Source organism: Ipomoea triloba, chromosome 3, assembly GCF_003576645.1.
Source record: "Ipomoea triloba cultivar NCNSP0323 chromosome 3, ASM357664v1".
NCBI classification, from domain to species: domain Eukaryota; kingdom Viridiplantae; phylum Streptophyta; class Magnoliopsida; order Solanales; family Convolvulaceae; genus Ipomoea; species Ipomoea triloba.
In genome coordinates this window covers 29709290-29725606 of record NC_044918.1, presented here as the reverse complement: position 1 = coordinate 29725606, position 16317 = coordinate 29709290, and positions in this window count along the sequence as shown.

Here is a 16317-nt window from a genome sequence, read left to right as displayed (position 1 = left end):
CAATTCCAATTTCTTTAAGTCATCCCTAAATGGAATTGATTGGGTGGGTGCACATATATGATTCAGTTCATTCAAATTCGTTTAGGTCCATTTCCTGCATTTAGTAATATTTTGCGTGGGCAATATGCAAATGTTATTAACGCAACGATCGCAGAATATATATATATATACAAATATCGAGATTAGGTGCAAAGATGCTCCGAGATGAAAGATGAGATTAGATCTGAGTCGTTGATCAACTCTAGATCAACAGCTCAAATCAATTTAAAAAAAAAAATGACGCACCTTAAAAAGAAAAACAACACACCTTAAAAAAAAAATCACGCACCTAAAGCTTTAGACCAACGCACCTTAAGAAGGTAAACAACACCTAAAGCTTTAGGCCGACGCACCATAAGTTTCAACAACTGACGTACGTTAAGCACACAGACTATGCAGGCACGCACCTTAAGAATGAAAATCACGCACCTTAAGCCAAAAACCACACAAATTAAGAGGAAAATCACGCACCTTAAGAAGGAAAACCACACACCTTAAATTTGACCTAAATACAAAAAGATCAAATTACCACCACATTGTTCAATATGTGTTCAATCTAGGCTATTGGTTTTGATTAGATCAACGGCTATCCTTCAGTCCCATTTTTCATCGAGTCTCCCAAGTGAAACATCGGGTTAGATTTGAGTCGTTGATCTAATCTAGATCAACGACTCAAATCAAGGAAAGTAAAAAAACAAAAAAAAAAACAAAAAACAAAAAAACAACGCTTCCTTGGAACTTGATGAATATGATCAACTGGCTCGAACTGATACACTCATACAACTTAAGCTATAAAACTACGCACCTTAACCTTTCGACATACGCACCTTAAGTTTTAAACTGATGCACCTTAAACTAGAAAAGTGACGCACCTTAAACTATAAAATTACTCACCTATGCTATAGAGCAATGCACTTTAAGTTATAAAATTATGCACATTAACCTTTAAACATATGCACCTTAACTTTTAAACTAGATAGTGATGTACCTTAAGCTATAAAACGACGCACCTTATCCTTTTAAACTTAAGAATCTTAACGGTACTACTCAACGGGCTCAACAGACCCGTTGGTTCTGCGATACTACTCAACGGGGTTGTTGAACCCGTTGTGCATTCCCTCACTAACGTACCTTAAGATATAAATTTATGCACCTTATCCTTTAAATAAATTGTGCACCTTAAACTTTGAACCTATGCAAAATTACCATAATGTCACCGCATTTTTTTATACTAGGCTGTTGATTTTAGCAAGATTAATGGCTGAGCTTTCACCCCATTTTTTACCTAAGTCATATAATCGCACTTGATCTCTCGTCTATATATATACATGTGGGTTGTAAGCAAACATATTGTACTTTCACTATCTAGTTTAAGAATAAAGTTATGATAATTCTTATGATGGTTAACTCATGGTCTTGGTAACAAGTCATATGCTATAATGGATATGATGTCAAATTTAGGGTGTCAATGCTCTAACATAAATAGGTTGACTGTAAATACGGTGTAAAATTGATGAGTTAGGATTCATGCATACTTGTAGATCTAAAAAGGAAATGGTGAAATAACGAGCAATTCATAATGGAATCTCAAGTAAAGCACACTACTACAATTATAAGGTTTTGCATAAGTTATTTTTCTTAATTTACGTCAATTAATAAAGTGATGTAAAATATACTAACATAGTATATTAAATTATAAATGTCGGTTCACCAATCGACGTCTATACTATTGTATATATGTCAATTTTACACAAAACTGACGTATAACCAACATATATTAATTTATTATAAAAAATGAATAGATTAATTATACATCAATTTTAAGGAAGAACTGATGGCTATATCATAGTGTAGAAGTTAGTTCTGCCTCTAAATTGACGTCTTTAATTTTTTTTTTAATTAATAGTATAAACATCGGTTCTACCTTAGAACCGACATCTATTATTTTAAAAAATTTAATAGATGTTGGTTCTAAGGCAGAACTAACGTCTATACCATAGTATATACTTACAAACACATAATATGTTAACTACAAGCACATAATATATTAAATGCAAACATATAATTTTTGGATCAGGATCCACAATGCAATGTATAATTTGCTGAGGTGGTATTTTGGAGTTAATTGATGCGGGTGCCTAAAAGGTCACATGACTCAAAGTAAGCTGAAACCTACGAAAAAATGGAACACAAATACTAAGACTCAAACTCCAAACCTGCAAGATTAGTTACATGTGCAACAACCAACTAGTCTATCCTGTCTCTTGTGTAAGTTAAAGCGGTAAAAACAAGCTAAGGAGAAGGGTGTGGGGTTGCAATTTGTGGTGACGAAAAGTGGGTGTACGGGGTTGGTCAAGGTATGAAAATAACTCGTTTCAAGGGTGGACATGGTTTATCGAGGCATGATAGCCACACATTTTTGGAGAAAAGACACTATAATAAGAACACCTTGCCCTCTTCAAACATCATCATCATCGGCATTGTCCTTCAGCAGCACAACTCTCTCTCTCTCTTCATGTACAACTTTTACACCCAGGTTCAAATCCTACAAAAAATATGTCTTGCCAAAGGCCTTGTAGTCAAGCGGCATAACTGTGGCCCTCCCAAGTGAGAGGTCACAGGTTCGATATCCAGTGAGGGCATTGGCTCGTTGTGTTTCAGTATGTTGAGAAAGTATGAACAAATACTACATTGTAATAGAGTTAATAGTATTAAAAAAAAAAAACAAAAACAAAAACAAAAAACATGTCTTGAGGGCTAGAGTTAAAGCCTAGTCTTTGTTGGGCTTGGACTCTTATTGGGCCGGCTGATTATTATTACTATTATTTATTTATTTGTTTGTTTGTTTGTAGACAAGTTGTAAATATTATTCAAGCCTAATGTCCAATTAATATTATTATGATTTTCTCCTCATCGTTCTATTTATATTTCTACCCAATTTTTTTATGGGTCTAGTACCGTAAAACCATCAGATAAAGAAACTATTTTCTTATAATGCACATACATGAATTAAAATGTTTAATGGACTCGCACATTCTATTACAAGCACATTAAAACAAGAGCAATGTTATAAACTCCTCCGGTATTTTCCCTAATAACTTCCCCTCTAGATGTGACATCATCCTATTATTAGTTAAAATTATTTTTTAATTAGTGGTGGGATCAGCCAATTCATTAAAATCCAATAATGAACGAAAGTCACATTAGAAGGTAATTTTTTGAAGGGAAAATACAAGAGGAAAAAAGAACATTTTCCTTAAAACAATATTGTAGGTACATCACAATTTCAAACAGATCAAACATGTAAACTTATGAAACCATACTACAATACAAGACAACATTTAGGGCTGTTTGGTTCGCACATTGGAATCAGAATCGGAATGAGAATCAAATACTTGGTAATGGTAATGAGTTTTGGTGAAAGTATCTTGCATGTTTGATTTTTGGTAGTAAGGTGTAATTGGAGTTATTACCAATATTAATGTTTGGTTGTGTATTACCCTATAATGGGAATAAATGTTTTAAAAATACAAAAATAAAAAATTAAGGTAATTGATCCTAATATAATGACACCCAAAGCATTAATATGAACAAAAAAAAAAAATTTAAAATCTAAAAGTACTAATCCAAACTTAAAAATTAAACTACCAATAAGATGAAATGATACTCCTTTTTAATTAGGGAATAATATTTTTAATTGAAGGGGTAATCAAATCTCATAGTTGTGTTTTTAATTAGGCTTCCACCGCCGGCCTCCGGCCGGAGCTCTAATGGAGCTTTGAGCCGGCGGTTTTGGTCACCTTCTACGTTTGCTCTCGCTCTTCTTCCGCCCCGACCACCGTCGCAGCTCCGTCTGCCTCTGACCACCACCACTGATCTTCTTCTTCCGTTTTATTTCCCTTTGAATAAAATAATAGTAGGTAGGTATTGGGGTTTGTGTTGGTAGTCTTGAACTCCCAACCCTACTTTGACTTTGCCCACTTTTTATTTTCTCTATTATTGTGTTTTCCTCTCGTTACTTTCACGAGCATTTTTTCTCTCGTTACTTTCACGAGCTTTTCATTTTCATTAGCATAAATTGTTTAGTTTGGTTTCGGTAAGTGTTGATCTTATCTTGGGCGAGCAAAAAAGAATGATGACGAAGACTCAGATCTTTGATGAAGCTTTAAGCTCCCTGAAGGAACATAGCTTCTTAGTTATGAAACAGTCTGCGATTCAAGTTTTCTATAGCATAGTTAGAAAAGTTGTTTCTATGTCTGACTGTAAGGAATGGTTTACCATTTCATTGATCGTTGATGTAAACGTTTTATGTTATAAATTAATGGAATAGCTATCATTACCTTCAAAAAAAAAAAGTTTGTCAACAAAACATTAATTATGATTTTAATTTCCATTCCTAATGTGTAAATCCATGATTCAAACACACCCTTAGTGAAGATCATATTTCTATGTAAAAAGGGGAATGAAGTGTGCCTAATTAATTTTTTTTGAAAAAACATAATTATATTAAGAGCTCCAAAATGGAGATAGGGGGAACAACATCCCAAAACATAATGTCATCTTGTAGAGAGGAAAAACAATCATGTGCTAAAGCATGAGCTAAAAAATTATTTGATCTAGGAATATAAGAGACTAAAAAAGAAACAATAGAACTCATAAGCCTTCGGCATTCATTCGTGGCAATACCAATATACGACAGTAACTCCAATGATGAGCTCAGGTTACCACACAAAGTTGCACAATCCGTAAGTACCACAACAGCCTCTTCATTCCTATTCTTCAACCAAGATAGGGCCTCCTTGCAAGCTAATGTCTCTGCCGTAATAGCCGAATCGCAGAAAGGGAGTGGAGTACTCATCGCAGCAACCAACTCACCACTTGGGTGCAACAACACCACTCCAGCTGTAGCCCTCCCTGTATCAGTGTCATAGGCCGCATCCACATGGCAACGGAATGAGGCAGGGGGGAGGGGCACCTGTCCGTGTGTAGCTCTAGGCGGACTCGACGTGGGTTGCGATAGTTGCCAGCTTTGGACTGATCTCTCCGCCATTGCCACCACGGAAGCTGGGACGGGAACTTTCGCCTCCCACACAGCTGAATTTCGAGCACTCCAAATTGCATATAGGATAGCAGCCACTTTGATATTCGCCTCGGCATCCAGAGTGTGAAGAATTTGTTGGAACCACAACGAGAATGAAATTCCGGTTCCATCAGGGATGACAATACGAGAACAGCGCCAGACATTAACTGCAAAAGCACAACAAACAAGCACATGTGACACATCCTCCACTTGAATAGCACATAGGGGGCATAGGGGATTAATATCCAATCGTCTCTGAATCAAATTAGCAGTAGTTGGTAGGGTATTAGTAATAGCCCTCCAAAGAAAGGTCTTCCACCGTGGCGGTATCTTTAAATTCCACATCTTATTCCAATGATCAAAATCATCGGTCAAAGGGGCAACAACACCTCGAATACGCTTGTAACCACTTTTCACTGAATAGATGCCACGAAGATCATCCAACCAGTACCAAGAATCAGCATAACCGGGGCTAATAGGCACACGTTTGATTAGATTTACATCCCTGGGTTCGAAAATATCCAACAATATAGACTCGTCCCACTCATTTGTAGTTGGATCAATAAGACCCGAAACTGTAGCATTAAGCAAATATGGCGGTTGAGGAGTTTGGATGCATGGATTTGAATCTGGTAGCCACGCAGAGTTCCAAATCTGTGTACCTGTACCATCTCCAATCCGCCTTCTAATGCCCCCACAAATCAAGTCTTTTGCCGCAAAAATACCCTTCCAGCAGGCACTCGGGTTTGACCCTACCATAGCATCAACAAATGAGGAGCTCAGGAAGTACCTTGCTTTATATACTCGAGCCACCAAGGAAGTCGAATTAGTTAGAAAACGCCATCCCTGTTTGCCCAGTAGTGCTAAATTAAAAGCGCGCAACTCCTTAAACCCCAGACCACCAAAGCACTTCGGAGTACACATACGTTTCCATGACAACCAATGAATTCCCCTCTCGTTTCCACCTCCTGTACCCCACCAAAATCTATTCATCAACCTCTCCAGGGCCACACATAGAGAATCAGGGAGTAAGAAAACACTCATTGAAAAGGTAGGCATCGACTGGGCCACACTCTTCAATAGGATTTCCTTACCAACACGAGAAAGTAATTTTTTATTCCATGAACCAACCCTCTGTCGAATTTTATCCTCAATATAAGCAAAAACTCTCCTCTTATTTCGGCCTACAAAAGACGGTAGGCCCAAATATTTCCCAAAGTCAGTCGCCTGAGTCACACCTAAGGTATTTGCCACAACATACCGATCATTGACATCAGTATTCTTGCTAAAACAGACACTCGATTTATGATAATTGACCGCCTGTCCCGAAAGTAGTTCATAGCTCTGTAGGCAATCCTTCACCACTGTAGCTTCATGTGAATTAGCCTTAAAAAACAAAAAGCTATCGTCGGCAAAGAATAAATGTGTCACTGCTGGTGCTCCCCGGGCACCTCTACAACCATGAATGGAACCTGCAACCTGGGCATGCTGAATTAACTGTGATAAACAAATAAGGAGACAAAGGATCTCCCTGTCTGAGACCCCGGGTGGGAGCAATAGACCCACCGCAAGAACCGTTGCTCAGAATATTGTACCGAACCGTGGTCACGCAAAGCATAACCAACTCAATCCACCTAGCATCAAACCCCAACGCTTCCATCATCTTGCGGAGAAAGACCCTTTCCATGCGATCATAGGCTTTTGCCATATCCAATTTCAAAGCAGCCCAACCAACCTGCCCCAACTGTTTGCGATTCAAGTAGTGTCCAACTTCTGCAGCTAACAAAATGTTATCTGTGATTAGTCTATTAGGTATAAAAGCACTTTGCGATTCTGAGATCACTGAAGGCATGAGAGGTTTCATCCGGTTTGCAATCATTTTTGCCATGACTTTATAAATCACGTTACATAACGCGATAGGCCTGAGATCAGATACAATTTCAGGGGGATTCTTCTTCGGGATCAACACAATATTTGCATCATTTAACTAACTAGGAAAAGAGCCCGAATGTAAGCAGTTTAATACAAAATCGGTAACATCCTTACCAACCACGTCCCAAAAATGTTGGTAGAAACCCGGGTTCATCCCATCAGGCCCTGGTGCCTTATCAGGGAACATGGAGAACAGAGCCATCTTAACTTCCTCCGCTGTAAACGGGAGAAGGAGAGCAGCATTCTGATCCGAAGTCACACGCGAAGGTAAGGTTGGGAACGACGTCATATCCTGTGTCCCTGAAGACGTGAAAATATTTTCATAGTACGACAAAATAAGCGAATAAAAATCATCACCCTCTAACCAGTTCCCTACATCATCCTTTAACTTACTGATTGTGTTCTTTTTCTTACGAGCCGAGGCAAAGCGGTGATAAAATTTAGTGTTTGTATCTCAGAAGTTCTAGTTTGATACCTTTGTTGCTTAGTAAAGGAAACCAAAAATTATTAGGATACTGTTTTCAGATGCTTAAAAACAATGATCAAGTGTTTCTTTGTTTGTACTAGGTCTTAAGTTTGTTATACGATAGCCAGACTCCTAACAAGTCATACTAAAGTTATTGAAATGCTTTTAGAATTGAAAAATATTGAAAATAAGAGGCTAAGAAGTGAAAAATAATGTTATAAAAGTGATTTTGATATAAGAAGGATAACAAAATGTGAATTTCCTATTTTACCCTTCAAATTTTAACTATTTTTTAATTTTTCCGTTAGTTTTAACGGCCAGGGACCAAATGCGCCACTTCGTTCATAACTGAGGGACTAAACTCGGATACGGCCATAACTCAGGGACTGAGTCGGAACTTGCTTAAAGCTCAGGGACCAAAGATGCAATTTTCTCGGATAAAAATGTCAATTTAACATTTCAGGGGGAAAAAATGCTACTTTAATAACACAGGGGGAAAAAGTGCTATATGCACATAATATAGGGGGAAAAAGTGTCATTTTCCCTAATAATAATAATAATAATAATAATAATAATAATAATAATAATAATAATAATAAGTGTTATTATTATTATTATTTTTTTTTTTTATTTGTTTCTTTTCCTTTCGCTTTCCTCCTGCTGACACTTTTCTTTTTCTTCCTCAAACATCTCTCTCTGCTTTCTCTCTTTCTCTCTCTGAGAAAACTTCCACTGGGTGTTGTCCAGTGGCGATCTCTGATCGGCAGTTGTACTTTTGGGTATCGCTATTTTAATTCCGGCCGGAGTTCGCAGGTACGGCGGGTTCTAGCGGTAGCGTGGAAGTTTTCGGCTACAGCTTCACATCCCGACAGTAGCAAGTTTCAGCAGTAGTTGTCAGTTTCTAGTTCTTTTCCGAGGGTAATGTCTAGCTCTGGGGGAGGTGAGAATATGAGTAGCGGCAACAGGTGGCGTCCAGAAAATGACTTCCCCAAAAAAGGGTAAGTCATTTAAAAAAAAAAAGACTTCATTTTCCATTGACCAAAAGTTTATTTTTCTTTGACTATGATTTTTTTTATCTTCTACCAAACACCAGAAACCTAGTTTTCCAAGTTTCCAAGGACAGCCTAAGTTATATTTAAAGGGCATAAAATTTGTAGATATGATAGCATATTGTAGCAACAAGCACAATTTTTAAAGGATTATCTATTTTTTCTTGATGAAGTTTATGACTGTCAAGTTTGCCGATGAACTTCTGTTTGTGAAGACTGTGAAGAATTTGATTTGCTGGAAGTTGTCTTTTGTTGAAGATATATATATATATATATATATATATATATATATATATATATATATATATATATATATATATATATGAGTTCCCGTGCGGTTGACCTTTTCAGGTACGGTTGTGCAGTTACTTTAGGTGTGTAATTTTCCTTCTTAAGGTGTGTGGTTTGTATGCTTAAGGTGCATCAGTGTTGAAACTTAAGGTGAGTGAACCTAAAGTTTGATGCGTACACGGATTGCTTCCCGCAATAAGTGCACACTCAAGGAATCACTCAAGAACCTTTCGTGTCCAAAAGAGGATCTTACCTTGTAGACTCTTGGATTTTGAGATCCCAACTCTACAAATGCCTCACCAAACTAACAAATAATACTCTCAACCCTTAGATTATTAAGCAAGGCTAAGAATTAGAGTATTAGGAATCTAGCACTAGAATTAAGATACAAAAATAAAATTAGCTATATAATATGAGTAATAGTATTCTTTTTGGGTTTTTGGATATGTATGTGAATATAAAGAACAAGATAAAGGGATAAACTAGCTTCTCACTAGCCTACCAAGATTGAATGCTTCTCACAAACAATCTAAACTTCAATGCACTTCTCATGCAAAGAAAAGAGAGAAATTTCACTCAAATTGAATTCTTACAAGGTGTGTCTCAAACCATTGGGTTTATGGGGTATTTATAGGGGAAAATAAGGTATTAAATATTCTAGGTCACTAATCCCACCCAAAATAAAAAATTACAACTTTGTAAAAGTAATTCCCACCCAAAATTAAAAATACAAAATAATTCCCCACCCAAAATTAAAATACAAAATAATTTCCCACCCAAAATTAAAAATACAACATTTTGCAAAAGTAATTTCCACCCAAAAATAAAAAATACAATTCTTGCAAAGTAGTTTCCCACCTAAAAAAAAATACACCTTGCAAATAATTTCACACCGGGAAATTTGATCTGATACTGAAGTCTGAATTGTCTTCAAAAGTTTTTATGTGAAGACAATTGAATAGAATTATTTTTCCAGATTGATCTTCTTCTTCACAAAAAGATGTTGGACTCCAATCTGTTTGCACAAAAGTGTTAAAAGCCTCTTGAATCTTCCTTGACTTAGATCTTGTTACCGGGCCACTCGAGACTTTTAATGGATCATTTATTTGTTGCATTCCGGTCTCATCAACGTCCCCTTCTTGAAAAAGATTCGTCCCCGAATCTGAAAATTCAAAAGGAGCTAAATCAGCAACATTAAATGTAGAAGAAACACTATGCTCACCTCGAAGATCTAATTTGTATGCATTGTCATTGATTCTTTCAAGCACTTGGAAAGGTCCATCTCCTCGAGGCATCAACTTGGACTTGCGTTGGTTTGGAAATCTGTTTTTGTTGTAGTGGATCCAAACCCAATCTCCGGGTTTAAAAATTATTGCCTTGCGTCCCTTGTTGGCCTTTTGAGCGTATTGCTCATTTTTCTTTTCAATTTGAGCTCGAACCTTGGAATGAAATTCACGAATCCCTTGAGCTTTCTTAGCAGCATCCGCACATTCCTTATCATTCACATGTAAGGGAATCAAATCTAAGGGGGTTAATGGATTAAAACCATAAGCAACCTCAAATGGTGACATATTTGTAGTGGAATGTATAGCTCGGTTATAAGCAAACTCCACATATGGTAAGCTTTCTTCCCAAGACTTGAGGTTTTTTCTAATGACTACCCTTAGAAGTTGTGTTAGAGTTCTATTCACAACTTCGGTTTGGCCATCTGTTTGTGGATGACAAGCAGTAGAGTACAAAAGTTTTGTACCAAGCTTTCCCCAAAGTATTCGCCAAAAATGACTTAGAAACTTGGCATCTCGATCGGACACAATGGTGCGTGGAATCCCATGTAAACGCACTACCTCTTTGAAGAATAAATCTGCAATATGAGAGGCATCATTAGTTTTGTGACAACCAATAAAATGAGCCATTTTACTAAATCGATCAACAACAACATAGATTGAGTCATGGCCCCTTCTACTTCTAGGTAACCCTACTATAAAATCCATAGATAAATCAGTCCAGGGTTCCTTAGGAACAATTAATGGTGTGTATAACCCTTGTGGGAGAGATCGTGATTTAGCTTGTTTGCAAGTAACACATTTGCTAACAAACAATTCCACATCCCTTCTTAACTTGGGCCAAAAGAAGTGTCCATGTAGGACTTCATAAGTTTTAGTCACACCGAAGTGTCCCATTAATCCACCACTATGGGCTTCCTTAATAAACATTTCTCTTAAAGAACAATTTGGCACACACAATCTATTTTCTTTGAACAAATATCCATCAAGTAGATAATATTTGCCAATTGGAGTTGTAGAACATGCCTTATATTTTTCTGCAAAATCAACATCATTACTATACAATTCTTTGAGAAATTCAAAACCAAGTAATTTGGCTTGTAATGATGAAAGTAGAGCATACCTTCGAGATAAAGCATCAGCCACTCGGTTTTCCTTACCTTGTTTATACTTGATAACATACGGAAATGCTTCAATAAACTCAAGCCATTTCGCATGTCTCTTGCTTAACTTACCTTGCCCCCTAAGGTGTTTGAGTGCCTCATGATCGGAGTGTATGACAAACTCTTTAAACCATAGGTAATGCTCCCAAGTCTCAAGAGTTCTTACAAGTGCATATAACTCCTTATCATATGTAGAGTAATTAAGTGTAGGACCACTTAATTTCTCACTAAAGTAGGCAATAGGATGTCCTTCTTGCATAAGAACAGCTCCAATACCTATCCCAGATGCATCACACTCAATCTCAAAAGTTTTATCAAAGTTTGGTAACGAAAGTACCTGAGCAGAACACAATTTTTCCTTGAGGGTTTGAAAGGCTTGTTCTTGTTTAGGGCCCCATTCAAATTTAACATCTTTTTTCACAAGTTCATTCAATGGGGCTGCAATTGTACTGAAGTCCTTGACAAATCTCCGATAGAAACTGGCAAGACCATGGAAACTACGGACTTCAGTTGCTGTTTTTGGTGTTGGCCAATCTCGAATTGCTTGTATCTTGGTCTCATCTACTTCAATGCCTTTAGAACTTACTATAAAACCAAGAAAAACAACACTTTCCACACCAAAATAGCATTTCTCAAGGTTAGCATACAATTGTTCTCTTCTTAAAACAAGAAAGACTTCTTTAAGATGTATTATATGCTTTTGAGGGTCTTTGCTGTAAATGAGAATATCATCAAAATACACAACAACAAATTTTCCAATAAAATTCCTAAGAACATGGTTCATCAATCTCATGAAGGTGCTAGGGGCATTTGTTAATCCAAACGGCATAACTAACCATTCATAGAGACCATTTTTAGTCTTGAAGGCAGTTTTCCATTCATCTCCCTTTTGCATTCTAATTTGATGATAACCTCTTCTTAGATCTATTTTACTGAAAATTTCAGCCCCATGCAATTCATCAAGCATATCATCTAACCTAGGAATAGGATAGCGATACTTTACCGTGATGTTATTGATGGCGCGACAATCAACACACATCCGCCACGTGCCATCTTTCTTTGGTACAAGTAGTACGGGTACAGCACATGGACTGAGGCTTTCTTGGATGAATCCAGCTTGTAACAACTCATCAACTTGTCGTTGAATCTCCTTGGCCTCGTCAGGATTAGTGCGATATGCCGGTCTATTAGGCAAACTTGCTCCAGGTATGAGATCAATTTGATGCTCAATCCCACGAATTGGAGGTAACCCCTTTGGTAACTCTTCAGGAAAGACATCTGCAAATTCAGAAAGCAAAGTAGAAACATCAGAAGGGATAATTTCACTTTTAATAACATTTAAACAAAAATCAATCGGGTAAAGTAAGAAAACTCCCTCTCCCCTTCTTAAGGCTTGCTCCACTTCTCCCTTTGTCATGAGCAAATTATGAGAGGATTGCGTAGTGTCCTTCTTCATCCCTTCCTTTCTTTGCTTCTTCTCATGAGCTATGGTATTTTGTTTTCCACTAGTGGTTTCCTTCATGGCCTCTTTTGCCTTTTGGGCAAGTTCTTCTCTCAATTTTTTTGATTGCACTTGTAGGTTGTACACTTCTTTTGGTGCTAGTGGAGTCAAAGTATACTTCTTACCTCCTTTATGAATGGTGTACTTGTTTGTCTTACCATGGTGTAAGGTGTCTCGGTCATATTGCCATGGCCGACCAAGCAAGATGTGACAAGCATGCATTGGGATGACATCACATAACACATCATCTTGATATTTTCCAATAGAAATAGAAATGAGGGCTTGTTTGTGTACCTTGAGTTCACCATCATCATTAAGCCATTGTAGCTTATAGGGTTGAGGATGTTGGATTGTTGGTATTTTCATTGCATTAACTACATCCTCGCTGATCACATTGGTACAACTCCCCCCATCAATGATGAAACTGCATGTAGCACCGGGAATTTTGCATTTTCCATAGAAGATGTTCTCTCGTTGTTCTTCTTGATCTAGGACAACTAGAGTGCTCAAGGCTTTGTGGACAACGCAGTTGAAATGTAGAGCATCATCTTCTTGCACTTCTTCTTCAGAATGGTCATCTTTTTGTCTTTCTCCGATAGGCTCCAACTCTTCGTCATCAGATTCATTTGCGGACATGTATTCTCGCTCATCTTTGCCGGTGGTGAGAATTTTTTTGGTGTTGGGGCATTCTCGAGCATAATGTCCTCGGCCTTGACACCTGTAACATGTCACAGTACTAACCTTTTGCTTTGAGCCCTCTTGGAACTTCTCTTTCTCCCTTTGGTTATTTTTCTTCTCCTCCTGGGTGTGGGATGGTCGAGAGTACTCCTTTTGTGTCCTTGACTGATAGGAGTTGTTAGTAGCCCTCCTTGGTTGATCCCATTGAGAAGACACAGATGGTTTGCTTCCCCTTTCAGATCTCAGCTCATCTTCTACCTTCGAAGCAACTCGAACCAATTTGTCCACGTCGTCAAATTCTTGGTTGCGGAGTTCTCTTCGAATATCACGGTTGAATCCTTCAAGGATACGAGCTATGGTGGTCTCGTCATCCTCCTGGATATTTGCTCGTGCCTTCAATCTCTCCATCTCCTTGTAGAACTCACGAACGGACTTGCTGCCTTGTTTGAGTTCTTGTAATTTTCTGCGCATATCACGATAAAAATTACTAGGCACAAACTTCCTTCTCATCTCCCTCTTAAGCTCTCCCCATGTCTCTATAGGTTCATCTTGGTCTTCTAGACGCCTACGACTAAGTTGTTTCCACCACAATTTAGCAAAATCTTTTAGGGATGCTATGGCTGTTTTAAACTTCTTTTCTTCCCCAAAGTTATGAAGCCCAAAAATATCCTCCACTTCATCTACCCAATTTAAGAAAACTTCGGGTTCATCATCCCCATTAAAAGTAGGCATTTCCATTCTTAAAGAGCTAAGATTATTATCTACCCTTTCTTCCACAAATCTTCTAGGGAGCATGCGAGGTAAACTATTATATCTTGTTATTTCTCTACCCCTCCTCTCTTCTTGGTTTCCTCCCTCATGATTTTGTACTCCCTCATTTTCAACTCTCACTCTTTGATTTTCTATGTTTTGTAGCCTATCACTAAGATCTTTCATCATGGTCATCATTTTCTCCATTTGGGCAATAATACTACCTTGTTCACTAGTACTAGCCATGCTTGACATTCCTTTAAGTAAAAAAAAATGCAAAAAAATAAGAAGATAGTAATCAAAAGGAAATATTTAATCACTCACAGTTCATTCACTCTTTTTTTTTTTTTTACTTTTTTTTTTCTCAAGTACTAGTTCTTTTCCTCTTGGTCCTTAACAAAGCTTAAAATTCACAAGGGTTGTATCCACCACAAACAACAAACCAAACACTTGTAGAGTTTGAGTCTAGTAAGCACGAAAGGTAGGAAATAGCATGTACAGAGTGATGTAGAAACTGACACAGAGTGTGTTTGAAACTGACACAGGTGGTTTTTTTTTTTTTTTTTTTTTTGTAAGAAACAAAGAAAGTAGAAGAAGTATATGTGATAGAAAGAAACAGAGCACAATTAATTTCAGGTAATGCTTAGATATAAATTCAACAATTCAAACTAAAAATCAAACCAACCTTATTCTTTCTTTTTTTTTCTTTTTTTTTCTTTGCTCTTTTTGTTTTGTTTTGTTTTTTTTTTCTTCTTTTTTTTTCCTTTTTTTTTTCTTTTTGTTTTTTAACAAACCTCCAATAAAGTAAACTTCAACTAAATTAAAAATACAATAGTAGAATAGATTAAAAGAAGCTTGATGGTATCTAACCTTTATAAGGTCACCAAATCAAAGCTATGAATATAAAGAGTAAAAGTACGGAAATGAATAAAAAAAAAAAAACACAATAGTAGATATGAAATTTAAAGTAGCAAGGAAGAGTAAATATGAACTTTAAGATAGCAATAATAGAATAAAGCAAGAACGTAACGGATATAAGGGAAAAGGAAATGGAACAACAGTAAATATGAAATTACAGATAGGAATAATGGAATAAGAGAGAGAAAAAAAAGGAAATTAAAGATAGGAATGATAGAATAAGAAGAAAAAAAAAAGGAACTTGGCTCTGATACCAAACTGATGCGTACACGGATTGCTTCCCGCAATAAGTGCACACTCAAGGAATCACTCAAGAACCTTTCGTGTCCAAAAGAGGATCTTACCTTGTAGACTCTTGGATTTTGAGATCCCAACTCTACAAATGCCTCACCAAACTAACAAATAATACTCTCAACCCTTAGATTATTAAGCAAGGCTAAGAATTAGAGTATTAGGAATCTAGCACTAGAATTAAGATACAAAAATAAAATTAGCTATATAATATGAGTAATAGTATTCTTTTTGGGTTTTTGGATATGTATGTGAATATAAAGAACAAGATAAAGGGATAAACTAGCTTCTCACTAGCCTACCAAGATTGAATGCTTCTCACAAACAACCTAAACTTCAATGCACTTCTCATGCAAAGAAAAGAGAGAAATTTCACTCAAATTGAATTCTTACAAGGTGTGTCTCAAACCATTGGGTTTATGGGGTATTTATAGGGGAAAATAAGGTATTAAATATTCTAGGTCACTAATCCCACCCAAAATAAAAAATTACAACTTTGTAAAAGTAATTCCCCACCCAAAATTAAAAATACAAAATAATTCCCCACCCAAAATTAAAATACAAAATAATTTCCCACCCAAAATTAAAAATACAACATTTTGCAAAAGTAATTTCCACCCAAAAATAAAAAATACAATTCTTGCAAAGTAGTTTCCCACCTAAAAAAAAATACACCTTGCAAATAATTTCACACCGGGAAATTTGATCTGATACTGAAGTCTGAATTGTCTTCAAAAGTTTTTATGTGAAGACAATTGAATAGAATTATTTTTCCAGATTGATCTTCTTCTTCACAAAAAGATGTTGGACTCCAATCTGTTTGCACAAAAGTGTTAAAAGCCTCTTGAATCTTCCTTGACTTAGATCTTGTTACCG